This window comes from Bombus terrestris, chromosome 4, assembly GCF_910591885.1.
Source record: "Bombus terrestris chromosome 4, iyBomTerr1.2, whole genome shotgun sequence".
Classification (NCBI taxonomy): Eukaryota; Metazoa; Arthropoda; class Insecta; order Hymenoptera; family Apidae; genus Bombus; species Bombus terrestris.
The window spans coordinates 10718957-10735589 of NC_063272.1; the positions used below are offsets into that span (position 1 = coordinate 10718957).

Below are 16633 nucleotides of genomic sequence, written 5' to 3' on the forward strand. Positions count from 1 at the left end.
AGGATATTAAAGTAGGAACAGCGAGTAGACTGCAGACTGTAAATATCCGGTGGTGCTCGAGCTCGCTCGCAATGAACAACGAGGTCGGACACGGCAGCCTGGAAGCTCCGACATTTCTCTAAAAATGCCAGTGTTTTCCACTTGCCTTTGTCCTCGAGGGAATTGCAATACCGAAACGTTATAAACGTTAGTCGAAACTTTTGTCCGATTTATCTCGATATTATCTAAATGTTTTTCTAAGTGATTTCTTTAAAACACCAATTAGATTTCTGATTTATATCTCTTTTTTTAATGTTGGCCATGAAATGATGAATATTTTGAAAGTATAGTATACGTATATTAATAACGATTCCTTTTTTCTATCTATATATTATAATTGTTTTCATTTAATTATATGTATTTATTATGTTCGTATATTTTTAACAATTAATATATTCCTTGAGCTCTCAAACTAATGAATGATACCAAAATAAAAAAAAAAAAAAAAATAAATAGATTGTAGGATGGTTTCCTGTTCTTTTGTTTTTCTTTTTATGTACCCATACATATATGTTTAGAAATGTCGAATGATACAATACAAGATGTTTTTATAACCATTGTACAATTATGTATACATAACATATGTTTGTCACAATAATAAAAGGTTTAATGATCGATCATCGTACGAACTGGAATTTTATCGTGGATGTCACGTTGATGGGGAGAACAATTACGGAGTGTTCCAAAATGAACGCATTTCGAGTAGCTGTGTAGTAAAATAACGAGCGACTGTTGCGAAACATTTTTAAGTACTTTATATTAACGACTTTTAAATATTTCTGATTTTATTATTATTCTTGTATTATTATTTGCAATAAGTATCTGTTATTATACATATGGCATTATAATTGATTTACTTATAATTACTATCGACGTAAATTACAATTCCTATCGTTTAAAATATTTATTAAATAGAATTTGCAATTTGGAAAATTACCGTAATGATGGTTAATCGTTAAAAGCGGAGGATAAATATCCGTTACGTAAAATAAATAAAATAATCGAATAAATAATATAACAGTTTTGTATTCAATCAACACCAGTTATTTAATTATTGAGAAAATTGATAATGGTTCCGGCAATCGAGACGAAATTCTGCTGCATATTTAGCGAAAATGGAAGAGAATATTTAGTGCAAACTATCGTTACAAACTTCACATTTACGTATACTGAATATTTGTGTCACGCGAACAATGTGTAGCCTCAATGTATGACATACACGTAGTATAGCACACGCATTTAGTAGCATTCAGAATATTCGGAAATCGGCTGTTGCAATGTGCCACATTATCCAGCTCACACAAATCCCAATACATCCATGTTAATTACACTGAGTGCGGTGTAGAAATGGTTGCATCGCATCGGCGGAAACTTTTCCGCGGCAAATGAAATCGATTTGGTGGCCATCCGCGACTATTTAACCAATCTACCTAACGATCCATTATCCAACCATCAAGCAAAACGCGCGTAATTGGACCTAATTCAGATTTTTACCGACGAACCCGTGCATTCCGTGTGTACACTAATAATTTCGTTTCCCCTCGTCACTCTTTTTTCCCCCTTCTTTTTCTATCTTTCCCCATTTCATCCTCTTTTACTAATTAAAGAGTTTCCAGGAGTCCAGTATAATATACTCTGGCAGAGAAGCCTCAGCAGCAAAGTATCCTCTCGAGAATTTAGGACTCTAATATGGAGGAGGGTCTTTCACGAGAATATATGAATTCCAATGACGAGGAGCAATATTGCAGAGCTATTCTTTATTGTAGCTAGTAAAGACAGCCCCGGGAACGCGAACAGCCTGAATCTAAGAGGTCAGCTCTCTTTACGGGGCCCTTTCACTTTCCTTTTCCGGCAACTTTGTCTCGACCCTCGTACGCTCGATTTACGGTGTATCACATCGACTCTAATTCCTCTTAACGCGTCTTATCCGCCAGTTTAACTGCCACGCTCAGGCTATTGCGGGTCTACGACGCGAAGGTTTTGTGTGATTTCACGTTAAGTTCTATCTGTGTCTTCTTCTACCAAAATCGCCGTTTTATCGCAGTTTTATATGACTGAATAATTCTGCTATCATCTACATTTTAATCGTCAGAGTCATAAATTGTTTAAAAAAAAGTTTGCTTGAAAAAGATTGTGTTTATGCATTACTTTTGTTTAATAATTGCGTAGATATATTTAATAATAGGAATTCGATCGTATACTTAATAATGCGAACTGAGTATGTACCTTTGGATTACATCGAGAAAAGACTACACGTACATGAAAAACTGCATAATCTTTAGGAGAAAGAATCATCGAATATCGTAAACGTATAATTTTGAAATATATGGGTTCATATCTCGTACAGTTTTAAGCGTACGTATATTTACGGCTTTCACACTGATACGATGTTTAACTTATTGGCTTTCAACAACGTAAACTGCATGCATCGTTAATGCAAATATGAACTTTGTATCGGATAAGCTCAGTTCATGCGATATTCTATAAAATATTCTCGATATTCTATAAAATATAAATCGGGTTAGATTTGCATATCCAATTTGAAGAGCGTAGCATGCGTTTTATGATTATGAAAATTAACGACGATTATTAAATAGTCAGCTTGATAATATTGTTTTATATAAATAAGCTATCATAACTATAAATGGATAAGCATCTATTAAGATGCAAAAATATCGCATGCAATAACAAAACTTAGTCATTGGACGGTTTTATATAACTGTAGCTACATGGCATATGCTTGTAGTAGAACTTTTTTGGCAATTTTCTCTAAACATATGTTTTATGAGTTGTTTGATATTATTTTTCCTTATTTTTTCTTTTTTTCATATGTTTAAAGACACAATGTAATTTTACGCTATAAGATCTTTAACAGAATTGTCATAGAATAAATTAATAATATTTAAATAAAATTTAAATGAACAAAATGTATAGAGAGAGAAACGTATACAATACGTGAAAGCGTAAAAAGTATTGGAAGTTCTCATACTCCGTACACAAAGCGTAAAGTACTCGACGTTATATTTAGAAGGTGAAACAAATTTCTAATTAAATCTCGTTTCTTTAGTTGCGTTCACAAAAACGTGAATTTTCATAAACATTCGCTATTTATTGATTATACACGCTATATACGTGTACGTGTATCGCACAACGTACAGAATCTTCGCGCTTCAAGCATTCCCTTTAATTTACAAGCAACATCCAATATTTAGAGTACATCTGTAAATTTAAAATTAAACACGATACAATGCACTGATATTCGATAAACTTTAAAAATACATTTGTATGAAAGTTATACCATGTTTGGAAGGAATGGAGTTTTTAAATAAAATAGTAAAGAAGTTCTTTCAGAAGTACGAATCGATGTTCCTAGAAGTTTCATGGAAGAATAGTGTCACATACTACGTAAAACACATGTATTAACTTTCACGTTCCAGTTTTCAGTTTCGTTCTCTTTCCTTCTTTTTCTTTTTTATCGTTCCCAACTCGATACTGCTGTACATTTCTTCACTTTTCATATACATTTCTCCTTGCCAGCATGTAAATTTATGCTGTACTTGAATACTAGCCAAGATAACTAAACAGTTATTCCCTGTTGAATGATGTTTTCTTATCAACCATTAATGTGAAATATGATGGTTCATAGGAGACGTTTCACGTATACTCCATAGTAGTTAAGTAGATATTAAAAAAGATTGAAATACTAAAAATTAGAAATTGAGCGAATAGATAAATATTATCTATTCAAACATAACAGATTTCATTCTTAACATCTTTCCTGAATGATAAATAAACGATACTAAAAGTTAATGTGACAATAAACGAACGAATATCGAGCTCAATAAGCAAAACACTCGATTGCTCGTGTTTCAAGAGTAGAAGTTAAATGTTTCGTTTCCTTCAAGTGCAGTCATTTCAATATGCACTTATATATATTTATATAAACATAGACTACAAACGAAATAATTTTAATTTCTTTTTAATTGCTGGTGTTTCTCATCTGTATTTCGTCGTCTATTTTTTTATATCAAAGATGGTACTTTTGCCTCTCTTAGGACGTTATACGTAACGGTTTATAATAAAATACGAACTAGAAAACAGTTTGTATTACCCTCATTTACGTTAGAAAATACCTTGCGTAACTTTGTAATATGATCATCAGAATATTAAACATAAAAATGATAAAGTATAAAATTGAATGCAGAAACTCTGATATTTTATCTTCGCGTGCCTGCAACGATACCAACATTTTCTATCTATAGTATGCGTGTATGTATATAGATATATATTGTATTTGGCTTGTTGTTAGTTTATTTCGTCTCTACAGGGAATATAACCGAACCGGTGAATATAAACGAACAGTTGAAGAATCATCTTATTTCTTAGCTACACTCCGGCAATCCCGTTTTACCTCGGCATCTCCAACTCACCAACGAATTTTCGTCGTTTTTCCTAACTGCCGTAATCCACTTTCTCATCTCGTTAATATACGCTCTTCTACGTTTCATCCGCGTCAGCTTCTACTTCTTCCTTCATCTCGAGTTTCTTTTCCTACTGCAGTGACTCTTCATTGGCAAGTTATGTCCGTAATGCAAAAACCTTGAATATCACTTTATTAATCACTGTTCGTTGCTTTCACTCGGTTTATAAGAAAATGTTTATTGAAAGGCCTGACATGTTTGCAGTAGTAAGGTAAATGTTGAAAAAATGTTTGATTATATACTCTACGCATAGCAACTGGCATGATTGTACAGAAAATTTCTCATCGCGATGTTGAAATGTCAATTATTTCTATATACATCGTAATCGCATCATATTCGCTTCTACAGTCATTATGATATTTGTATTTTACATTCACATTTTTAGTTTTGCATTTTGTAATATTTCTTTTGAATTAAATTAACAATTTCGCAATAATTATTGCGTAAGAATAAATTTTTTTAAGCAGAAGAAACCCTACATTTACATACACATAGATATATAAAAATGAAAAGTATATTCATTCACCGAAAGATGTTTTCAACCCCATAACGTTTATTTTGAATGCTGATTTTATTATTTAATGAATATGAAGAGTTACGTATGGACAAAATCATTTGTACTAAAAGTATTTTATTTTAAACGTATTTTACCTATGACGATAATCTCAATCGTTTGCGATATTATGAAACTCAAAATTAATTTATAATATTAATTACTATATACCCTCGTCTTAACCCTGCTACAGTCCTAATCTCGCTCTTGTTTCGACAAGTAAAAGAACATTTAATAATTTCCGACAAACGTATTGGAAATGGAACATCATATGTATCGACAAAGATTCTATCCTCAAACCTGAGAAACCTGTTACGAACAAACAATACGATCGGGTCTGAAATAACGAGAGGAACGTAACACAGAATTCAGAATTGTTTAACTCAATAAAGGCGTCGGTAAATCGATATCGCTTTCTTTCTTTTCGAATTTTTTCCGTCGGAAAGACAGAGAAATTCCTTACTCGCAAGGGAAGCATCTACGACTCGAAAAAAGATTATTAAGCTTCGCGACAAGGCGAGTACAATGTGAGAGGTAGAGCAAAAATTCGGAGAAGGTTTCATCGAGATAGACGCTATTCCGCGTCACTAAGCAAAAGACGACGGGCGTCGCGATGCTGCTCGTTCTCGTCGACGTTACGACGAAATAACCGAAGTCTCGTCTCGTGTAAAAACGTTTGATACCGTTAGCTGCTTTCCACGTTAATCCGGATCAAGAAACCCGACGGGAGATTTTTGCATCTTGCAAACCGAGGCAACTCGTAAACGGTGAAATAACAGCAGGTTGAATAAAAAAGAGGGGGACTAGTCGCAGAGCGAGAGTCTATCCTCAGCCTGGCTGTCGGGATCCTCCGTGAAAGTGAACCCGAGAGGGTAATAAAAAGAGCGACAGAGGAGATAAGCCGTTTCGTATTGCCATTCGATCGACGCCATATTCGTGTGACGTGTGTGCCGGGAAATCACGAGGAATATGTTCCAAAAAGTAGCGATTCCGTTTGAATTTCGCCAGCAAGGAGTTAGAGCGATCGCTCGAATAACTTGTTCCGTTGAGGAAATCGTGTAAAGCTGCAATTTCCTCCGCGACAAATCGAAAAGACTTCCTATGTCAACGCTAGGAACGTCAATGCGAGAGCGTTAAAAAAAGGTAATAACAAATATCTTGATATCTATTGGAAAACCACGTCTATTAGATATCAAAGATTAAATTATCACGCAAGTTTGTTATTTTGTTCCTTTGTTCTTTTTATTCCTGTCTACAGCGTATTCTATTCTATACGATGGATACGAGGTTGGATTTTGGCCAGTTAAGATTTATATGTTGAACGTAGGATAGTCGTTTAAACTGGAAATTGAAAGTAATGTTTACACTCCACTCGTCAATGATTTTGTTGTATCAACGTTATATGTTCGCTTGTCACCGTATAAAAGCATTTCCTGTGTTTATAGTAAAACATTAAATACTCTGCCGTATATAAACAATGAAGAAAAAGTAATTCCGTAACACGCCGAATTGTTGCATTCTAAAAACAAAAGTACTCGAATAAAAGCATAGAAACAAAAGTGATGAGCTCGTGGCAACAAGATTAATCCATGAAATTGTTAGTAATAAATAGAATGCAATTAAAATAGGCAATTAAAATTTTAATTATTTATCACAAATATCACAGATAGTTTAGATATTGAAATCAGCAATACAGTCCGTGATCCAGCGAGAGATCGGCGATGTACTTGCTGGATTTTTTAATGTCCATGTTCGAATCAATCATAGCAATCTTTTTCTCGTTTTAGAGGGATCTTTTCCATTTGATTCAAGAATTAAGCAATTTAAATTTTACATTCATTGCAGCTCGTTTACGTTTAAATTATATTCTTTTAGAACATTTCTGCTCTTTTGACCATGAGCATTTCGATAGCGTGCGACACAAAATGGACTATGATACACTGTATCACTGGTAAAAGCATTGAAAAGCTCGCTCCGATCGATTCCTTTTTTCAATTTATTTATTCGTGCATAAAAAAACGTTTCGATCAGACAATAATAAAAGAGAGAGAGAGAGAGAGGGCGAGAGAGAAGTGGAGACAAAATCCAGTTTCAATCTTGCTCGAATCGAGATTGATTTCCGGGAACTAAATGCATCATCAACTCGACTGATCATTACAGGGATCGTTACACGCTCGACAACTCAACAGTGAAGTCAGAAACCATTCAGAGACAGTCATTCTAAACGTTTCCTTCCAGTTGAAACAGAAAAAAAACGACGCCGAAGCTTTTACCCTCCGTGGATCACGATCATTGATTTACACCTACGTAGTCACGAAAATGTGTTTCCAAGTATAACAATCAGGGTAAAACTGGTGTGTCATTACAGGGTGGTAGTGCCGTTTAAGGAACACCCGGTTGAACATGTTAATTACTTGTACGCGGTTAAACTATCTTGTTAAACGTTCGGTCTCATTATCTTAACAATATAACTCTATCGAACATTTCGCAACCATAAGCACATCGGCGTATGGTTACGTCATTTTTATAATTTGGTGTAGAAATAATTTTAGTGGTACTTTTAACTCAGCATTTAACGCTTTTCGATAAAGTATCCTGTATTCTTTAAGGAGGGATTCCGTTACACAGGGTAAAACACGTAACTGGAACCACTTGAATAATTGAATACCTGTAGCGAAAACCTTCTGCTGCAAATAAATGTTCTGCGCGTAATTCCAAAGGACCACGTGTTATACTACACGCTATGAGCCTATTCTTTTCCGTATTTTAATTCCACGATGCACGTTAATTTCATCACGGTAAGAGTAAAGCCTAGCGAACGCCTGTAACTTGTAATAAATTTTTTATTTCAGGCATTCAAGAATAAGCTGACAACACGAGTCGTAAAACTTCCTTCTTCAGAAAGAAAACAAATTACAATTTCGCAATTAACTTGCTGTCGGCCATTGTTCTGACACGCGTTTGCAACCTTGCGTTTGGAAGAGAATTTACTTTTACATTCCACAGTAACGCGGTATGTGCGACATTGATACAGCTCATAAACTTCTCGTATTAACGTTACATGGAACGGATGCATGAAACAATGAAGTATCTGCTTTCACGATCGGAGATAAAACGTACGATACAAAGGCGTGCGCAAACAGATGTTTTAACGGTGTGTCGAGTATCTTACGGCGGGGCCAACGTGAACGGGAAAAATCGACTAAAACCAGAAAATTCATCAATTGTACCGGTTGAATCGATTTAATCGTCCGAATTATCGAGAAATCGATTCGAACGTTAATTACCGGTCTAAGTTGGCCGGTTAATCGACGCTGTTATCAAAGTGGCAGGTCAAACGGCTGTAAAGAGCAGGAAGGTAATCGGTGGTTATGCAAGAAAGTAACTTCTTAAATCAGCTCGGCTCGTAAAACGAGCATAAGGTGTCATATAGCTTGAAATCCTACGGTACCCTTCGTGGGGCGCTCCTAAGCGCTAAAACACCGACATCTGCATCTCTTGATACCGACACGCCGCGCCGCGCCGCTCCCTCGGCATGCATTTTCGATCTTCTTATGGCCGCGTTGTGTACAGATACACACGGCTGGGATTCGTGTTCGTTGAAGAAAGGAAGACGGAAGGGAGGAGATATTCGCACACAGGCTTCCAACATGATCACGAAGTTCAACGACCCGCGGGAATGCCAGGGCACCGGCAGACTGCCGTCTTAAACCGTGCTTGGAGATCGCATAGATGCGACTTCGTTCGGGGATGCTTGTGCAGGTGTGCGACACTGTACGCACCACTCCTTCCAAATGTGCGAGATTGCTTGGATATGTGTCGATGCGCGCGGATGCCTCTGAAACGCTGTCGAAACATACGTGGACCATCTATGAGGTGTACGTATAGGGATGTGTATAACGTATCAAACGAGAGGAAAACGGGAAAGATTCTCTCCGAATGTATATAAATTTACGAGAAACTTCGAGAACGTAGAAATACAGGATACGATGGACTCAAGTGCGTAAACGAGCAAAAGGTGAGTTCTTATGTAGGAATAAATCAAAACCGCAGAATGTTTCAGGATTGATTTTTCATTTAGAAAATCTATTTTACAAATCCTTCGTGTATGCGTGTGTTCGAGACGATCAACGAGCAAACGTTCTACGATCTTTATCTTTCGCGATGAAAAAATGTAGAAAAATCTTGTTTACTTGATTTTCCTTAGGGAAATGACTAGGACACGCGCTAGATCGTCGAGTAATATTATTAAAAAAGTAATGACGATGCGTGTATCGTCGTCGTCACTGAAGTGTTCCCTCCTTCTCGATATTTATCGACTCCGCCCTAAACGTGTTAACTATGTATGTATAGGTAGTAAATACATGCTCATTGTACGTAGGAAAATCGTGGTTCGTCAAGTAGATGGAAAGTAGCCCTTTGTACAAAGATTAATCGAAACTAGAGAAATAAAAATGTTTCATCCGAAATAACAGGTTTACTTTTCGTACATGTACTTAGAATACGGTTAATTTTTCGTAAGATGTAAGTCACTGCAAAGTTATAGGTTCTGGAATGATTTTATCGTTTACGAATATATCTATATTAAAATTGATATTTTCTAAGCAGATGTGTAATAAGAAAACTGACGTTCCTAATAATTATCGAAATTATACTCTTACGTATTTGAGAACTTCTTCGCCTTCGTATTGCTTCATTTCTAAGCTACAAGTTGGAAAAATCTATGATTCTAAATTCGTTAGTGATTAAAAGCTACTCACCTGGAAGTAAGAATTGAAAAATGCATGATCTTTTATACCTACAAAGTTAAACTATTTCGTCTTAAATGTTGTCATTATATTTCTGAAATATGTGAACAATTTCTCTCGCTTCTCAATTTATATTTGTTGTTTATGATGTATTATAGATGTCTACGTAGTCCAATGTTAACAACGAACATTATAAAGAAATGAAAACATAACGGTTGTTATTTTCCTTACGATTCGTGCAATATCGTTAAATAAATAAGTACATAGGAAGGCGATTAAATCGAACATTATTACAATTACAACGAACAAAATACGTGTATGCAAATTACGAAGGGAATTTTAAACAGGCAACAATTTATGTATTATCACGTAAAGTTTTATTCGTAAATTTACCATTTGCGATTTCATTTGTATATTTTTCCAGTACTGTAACAATATAAATAACGTATTATGAGATAATAATTCTCAGAGGTTTCAATAATATCGATTATTTAAGTTTATCTAATTTTTAGTTCTAATATTTATTGCATACCTACCCGTACATATATATTTGTGAAAAACGGTATATTACATTTTTTCCCTACACCAATTACCTAAATGAAATGAAATCGAAGTATTAATTACTTTGGAAAATAAAGCACATATTGCGTTTATTTCACAGAATAAACTGCACGGTTGGTGCACGTATTTGTCGAGATTTAACGTGTTTATTGCCCAAAAATAAAAGTTATAATGATCGATACGCGAAACTGGTAACACAAGATTACCCTCCGGAGCTCCTCTGAAACAACGTCGCCAAGGTGAACGGACGGAGAAGCGCCAAAAAACTTGCGGAGGCAGATATACGAAGAGCAAGGTGAACAATGGTACATAAGCAAAAATGTGAAGACGGTAATGTGGATACGGTTGAAGTAGCGTCGAAACACGTGTACGTCCACGGAACAGCGTGCAACTACGTAGTCACGCTAATGAAGATACTGAAAGACTGCAAGAGAGGTTCATGGAGGACTCCTGGAGGGAGGGAAAATTGGAAGAGGAGGAGTAGACTCGACAGTGGGTGTGCAAAAGATGGCAATCTCCGCGCTCATTGAACGCAGCCTGGAGGTGTTTAATGAGAACAGCCACCTCGCTACATGGTACGGTCGACCTATATCACCGGCCACAGACGACGTCGTCAACGACGGCAAACGACGACCACGACGACCACGACGAGGATCGCGACTGTCTGCCATTGGGAAACCTGTCTACGAAGCTGCATCTGTGTCTGGCTGACTGGCTGGCCCCGTTTCTCCGACTTTCAACGATTCCTCAATGGTTTCGCGAACAATGGAAATTCGAATCCGGCGAGCTGGTCAAACGGTACGTCGATTTTTATTTTCATCGTTTCTGCTGTGCTGCTGCCGGCCGGATTAGAATTCCGATCTCGGCATTTACGAAATCAAAGTGGACGACGATCAGTTCTAATGTTTCCTCGACACGGGAAACGATGCCGCTAGCGGAGAAAAACGGAGCACGGAAGCGCCGGAAGTTAGGCGGAAAATCGCCGATTCGAGGTAAAATTGACTTCGTGATTCTTCGACGAATTCGTTACCGAGATGAACACGTGACGCCGATAAGCCGTCGCAGAGTTCTATCAACTTCTAGCTTTTCACGATGGCTAAAGTTTAAGAACAATGAATCGATATCGTATAAACGAAAGAATGGAAGATAATCGACTTTTAATGGATAGAATATAGAAATTGTATATTTGACATAGAAATTTCTAAATATCTGTAATACAGAAATTCTATTTGATTATCCTATATCGGATTAATTTAATTACCTTATTTATAATAACGTAATCTTTATAAATACTTATATCCGACTAATTATTTAAGTAATTGATTATACATGGGTAGTATTTAATTATATTAAATATAATATTTAATACTATTGTTAAAGTCGCTTTAGGCAAGAGATTATTTTCTCAAGTATCGTAAGACTATGAGAAATAGAATTATCTGCAGTTTATCTATTATCCATTGTCATAGAATTTTTAATAATTTGAAAAAATTGCTCATATTAGGATATAAAGTATCGATATAACCATATGAAATTTAATTATTTATTCAATTGCAATGTAAGCAATATTTATATTTGATCTTCTATAACATGATGCATAAATATCTTAAATTGTCTTTGTACAATATAAATACTAAAGTAAAATAGGAATAATAATATATGCGTTCCGTAAATAGGAATATGTTTTGTTCTACAGCAAATATATTCTGTTATTCCTCTGTACATACTAGGTAAATATGGATGATGCGCTGGGAATAATATAGTTCATACGTATGTACGTTATTGTACGTACAGTAACAATGTCCAGGTGTAGAGCGGAAAGTTATGAACCAACGATGAAAATAGCGTGTACTATGAACCAGATGCTTCTCTGAATATTCCTTCGAAGATAAAATAACTTATCGTAAAAGAATAGTAAAGTTACTTCGATCGCTTCGGTAATCTTATTTAAAAAACAGACACTGACTTCACAAGACATCCATAGTATCTATAACTGTCTTCTGCGAAACTCGTATATACCACGAGCCATTCGTCATCAGTTCGAAGAGTCATCGTGATAATGTAAAATAAACGTAATAAGAGACAGAATGGAATTGAAAAGAACGAAAGTGTAAATGAATAATAACGTGACGCAGAGCGGAGCCACATGGGAGACTTAGAGTAAGAAAAGCACTAACAAGAAAACTTTTTAACAAGAAACTTTCCCCAGGTAACATCGATGCATCTCTGAGTAACCCATCAGCGGCGCACCGCGAGCCACGTCTACCATCCACGTGACAATGCAAAAAGGCCAACTTTTCCATGGATAATCCAACGAGCAGACGATCAGGAAGTTGTCTTGCCAGAAGCTCGTGTACGCGTTCAGGAAGTCATAAATCGAGCGTGTTGCATTAAATCTCGTCTACGTTGGTCCGCGAGCAGCGTAGTAAAGAGCTTACTGCGCCGTAAACGCGTAATGCCATTAAAAGGATCGCATTGAAGCGATGAGGACGGACGAGGATTCAACTTCTGATCTACGGGGACGCTCCTCCGGAAGATCTCCAAGATGAAGAGGCGGGGGTGGAGGGAAAAAACCGGATGAATTCGACACCGACGAGTAAAAAGACGGAGAGAAAGCCGGGAGAGAGAGAGAGAGAGAGAGAGAGAAGAAAGGATACGTGGGTTTACGGCAATAAAAACGCCTACAAAGGATCTTTTCAGATGAGTATAGGGAAACAGAGAGCAGAGAATAAAGAGGAGAGGGCGGAGGAATGGGATAGATGAACGAGAAGAGCAAGGGGTGGGGACTGGAAAATGACAGCTCCAGCAATTGCGTGTAATTGCACCACGTCTTGCACAAAGGAGCCATAAGCCTCCCCCGGAAGTTTCCTGCGCGACAGGTTGTCCTTCGTGCTAGTCCAAAGAGGAGAATCTCATCAGAGATGCACGTCGACTTGCCACTCTGGTGATTAGCCTGTATGCTAGCGTTTAGGGAGCAGGATTCTGCCTAGACTTCGCGAGATCGCCTGATGCCTTTGAAACTTAATGTATTGCCTGAGAAATGACATCCAGGAATATTTCCAATTGTGCGTCGCGTCATGTACTGGTAACGAGAACCTCTGTTCAGAATATGAACGCTCGCGCGGATGTGAATCGATAGAGAGATTGATAACTTCTCAGGGGAACGGTTGTGCATTGTTACGAATGTATTCGCTGTATCGATAGAATATTATTTCAGACAGTGTCTGCAGGAACAAATCATTTTGTATTACCATTCAGAATAGCTGCAATGTATCCGAATGAGGCGTTACCCATTTAATAACGTCGTATATTATAATTCAGAATAACGTATTTTTCGAGGCATAAATCAACATTTTCATATTTGTTGCTTTATTCGACTCAATTATTTAATTAAATAATATCTGAGAATATTGAAAGCCGATTATCATCATCAGTTGATTTTATTCTGCTTACTTTAACGTTGCACGAATACTTTGTTCAATGTCGTTTATCAATCAAACACGAATAATTAATGTAACGCACTTATAATTATAGTAAGTTAAATTTAATAAAACGAGAAGCGTTTCATCTTTATTGAGCTTGTAATCATATTCATCTTGTATCGATGTGGTTTTTTACGATGGAAACAATTCATAGTATTTGTTTGTAATATTTTTCGTTTCAAATTAAAAATCTCGATTTAAAATATTAAAAATATAAGAATATATAAAATTTGCTATATATGAAATATAAGGACGTAACTGCTGATATTTTACTACATAGCTACCGATATTTTAACGGAAATTATGCGTGTTTTTAGAAATCGGTTTCTTATACTACTTCATGCAAATGAATTCTAAAATATTCCAGTCGTCGTATTGCTCATTTGTGATTTTTATCAGTATTAAATAATACGAGCCTTCAAATTCATTCGTAAAATAATAAAATAGTTTTGTTTGATAGATAGCCTGATATTTGCACCGTATATTATGACTACGTGAAAATCACATGTGAAATCATGAAATTATCGTCACGCATTTACTAGGATACAATGCTTACGAGGAAAGCTTTTTGTGTTGACAAACTGCCTCATTTATCTCAATCGATAGAAAGAAGTCGGCACTTTCTACACTATTGGACGTTATGATAAATTTCCACTCGTATATCGCCATTTTTTGCCCCACGATGTACGATACAGGCGTGACAGCTCAGAAAATTATTTCGATTAATTTATTCGAATGACCCATTCACCAAAGAAACGAACTGCAATTTGTAACATGAACTTTCATAGTTTGCAGTCGTTCGTCATCGATTGCGTTATGATATTTTTTGTTAGCTACAGAAATATCGCTCGTTACGCTATGACAAAATGTTCTATCAATTAAAAATGCGATCTATATTTCGTCGAAATAACGCTATTACGTTACATTCTCATAATTTAAAGGGAAACAATGATATCTAAAGTAATTTTTATATATCTATTGCGTTATATAATAATTAATAGCTTTATGTGAACCTTTATAATTTGTATTTATATTTTACAAAAGCCTTTTAGTAGATTACAGGATGGCGAGAAATACTTTATTTCGAAAACCTTGAAACGTTAGACGTAAGAAACTGGTATTCCAATAAACAGATTTTATCTTCGAAATTAACTACCACATTATCCATTTCACTCAAAAATGTAGGAATTATGTATCCACGATACCATCTTAATTGAACAAAAATGGTAAACTTATGATTTACATGTGAATGCAATTATTTAAAAAACGTTTTGTATTAATTTATACATTTTTTCCCTATCGCTTGATATTGTAAATATATTCCGATGTTGAATGACGAGAACATCAAATATAAATCAGTTTCTTTTATGATCCAACCGAACAGAAATATTCGTATTCACAGGAACACAGACAGAAGGCTGAAAAGAAGAAAGTCGTTTTATGCTAATATGCCGCGCCACCGAGGAATGTGTTTATTGGATTTTTCTCTCGATCGAATTACATTCCTCCGTAGTACTGGACCATCGATTTGATTTTAGATTCCAAGAACGAGACCGGATTCTTCTTGGAGCCAATTTCGCGCGACACAACGCCATCATGTCCAATTAATTCATGCTGTAACAACGATATTTCAACTTGGGTAGGAAAATCTTAATAGGACGTTCGATTCATCTGTACGTGTCGAGGATTATAGAATTTATTTCGTGCATAATTTGTTTATATTGCAAGTTGACGTAATTATAATAACTTAACACACGTTCTTTTAATGTGGCTTCTAATCTGGGATAATCGTGGATTCGCAAAGCGTGCAACAGCTGGATACATTGCGAAAAATGCAGACTGTCATTTGACAGGCGGTGAAAGCGGCCAATGTAATTGGCAATTACAGCAGGTGGCTTTGACAACCTTCCCGCGACACTCGAAATTTGTCCCGGTTAAAGGGACGGATGAAATTGTTCCCAGGATCGTTTTCACCTCGACAAATGAATCCTCGTTAATCTACACCGTCATTTTTTTTGCTGCGCTTCAGCTAAATGTTCTCAATTTAATTCGAATTCCAGGATATAGACACGAATTAAACCCCTTTCTATTTCCAGCAGGAATTTTCATTTGGCACAGATTGCAACTTTATGGCCAGCGTATCACGTAATCGATGATAAAACGAAAACATATTGGAAACCAGTTTATTGTCAGTCAATACCTAACACGAAAGCATTCCAAAGCAATATGGGATACGAAACGAATTTCATGAAATCTCTTCGAATACAATTTTTGAGATTTGATTTGAATAGGAAAGAAAAAAGCACATTAATAATTATTATAGCTTTCGAATTATCTTTTCTTATTTACATTTATATAAAATTATGATTTTCTATCCATGGAGAATTCCTTCGGTTTAACAAAGGTGCAAAAGAATTCCTGTTAATACGCGAAATCGAACGATTTTGGTTTTCAAGTCATTCATATAACATTTTTTTAATCTCGTTAGAAGTTTTATCGATAAAATTCATTTCAAACGATCAAAGACGAGTTGATGCTCTCGTTTCCATTTCGTTATTGCTATCTATATTGTGTATGAAAATAATATAGCGCTTCCTTTTATGAAATTTATAGGATCTAAATGAGAGAAACTGAGGAGAAAAGTATCAAGCAAATCCTTGGGATTATTTTTCATAATCAATGCTAGAATCTAAAATTCAATAATATAAATCAACCGAGAAAAGATAATAAATAAAACGCTGCGTCAACGCAACGTCGGTCTTCGACTGC

At 35.8% G+C, this 16633-nt stretch overlaps 1 protein-coding gene and 1 long non-coding RNA gene across 5 annotated transcripts in view; one reads left to right on the forward strand and one right to left on the reverse strand.

The window, feature by feature from the left end:
- Positions 1 to 16633, reverse strand: part of LOC100646619 (tensin-1) — a 278855-nt gene that overhangs the window by 226123 nt on the left and 36099 nt on the right. The gene's annotated exons all lie outside the window — the stretch shown is intronic.
- Positions 10964 to 14365, forward strand: LOC125384855. Its single transcript, XR_007223668.1, has 2 exons — positions 10964 to 11180; positions 12592 to 14365. It is a non-coding gene; the product is annotated as an uncharacterized LOC125384855 (long non-coding RNA).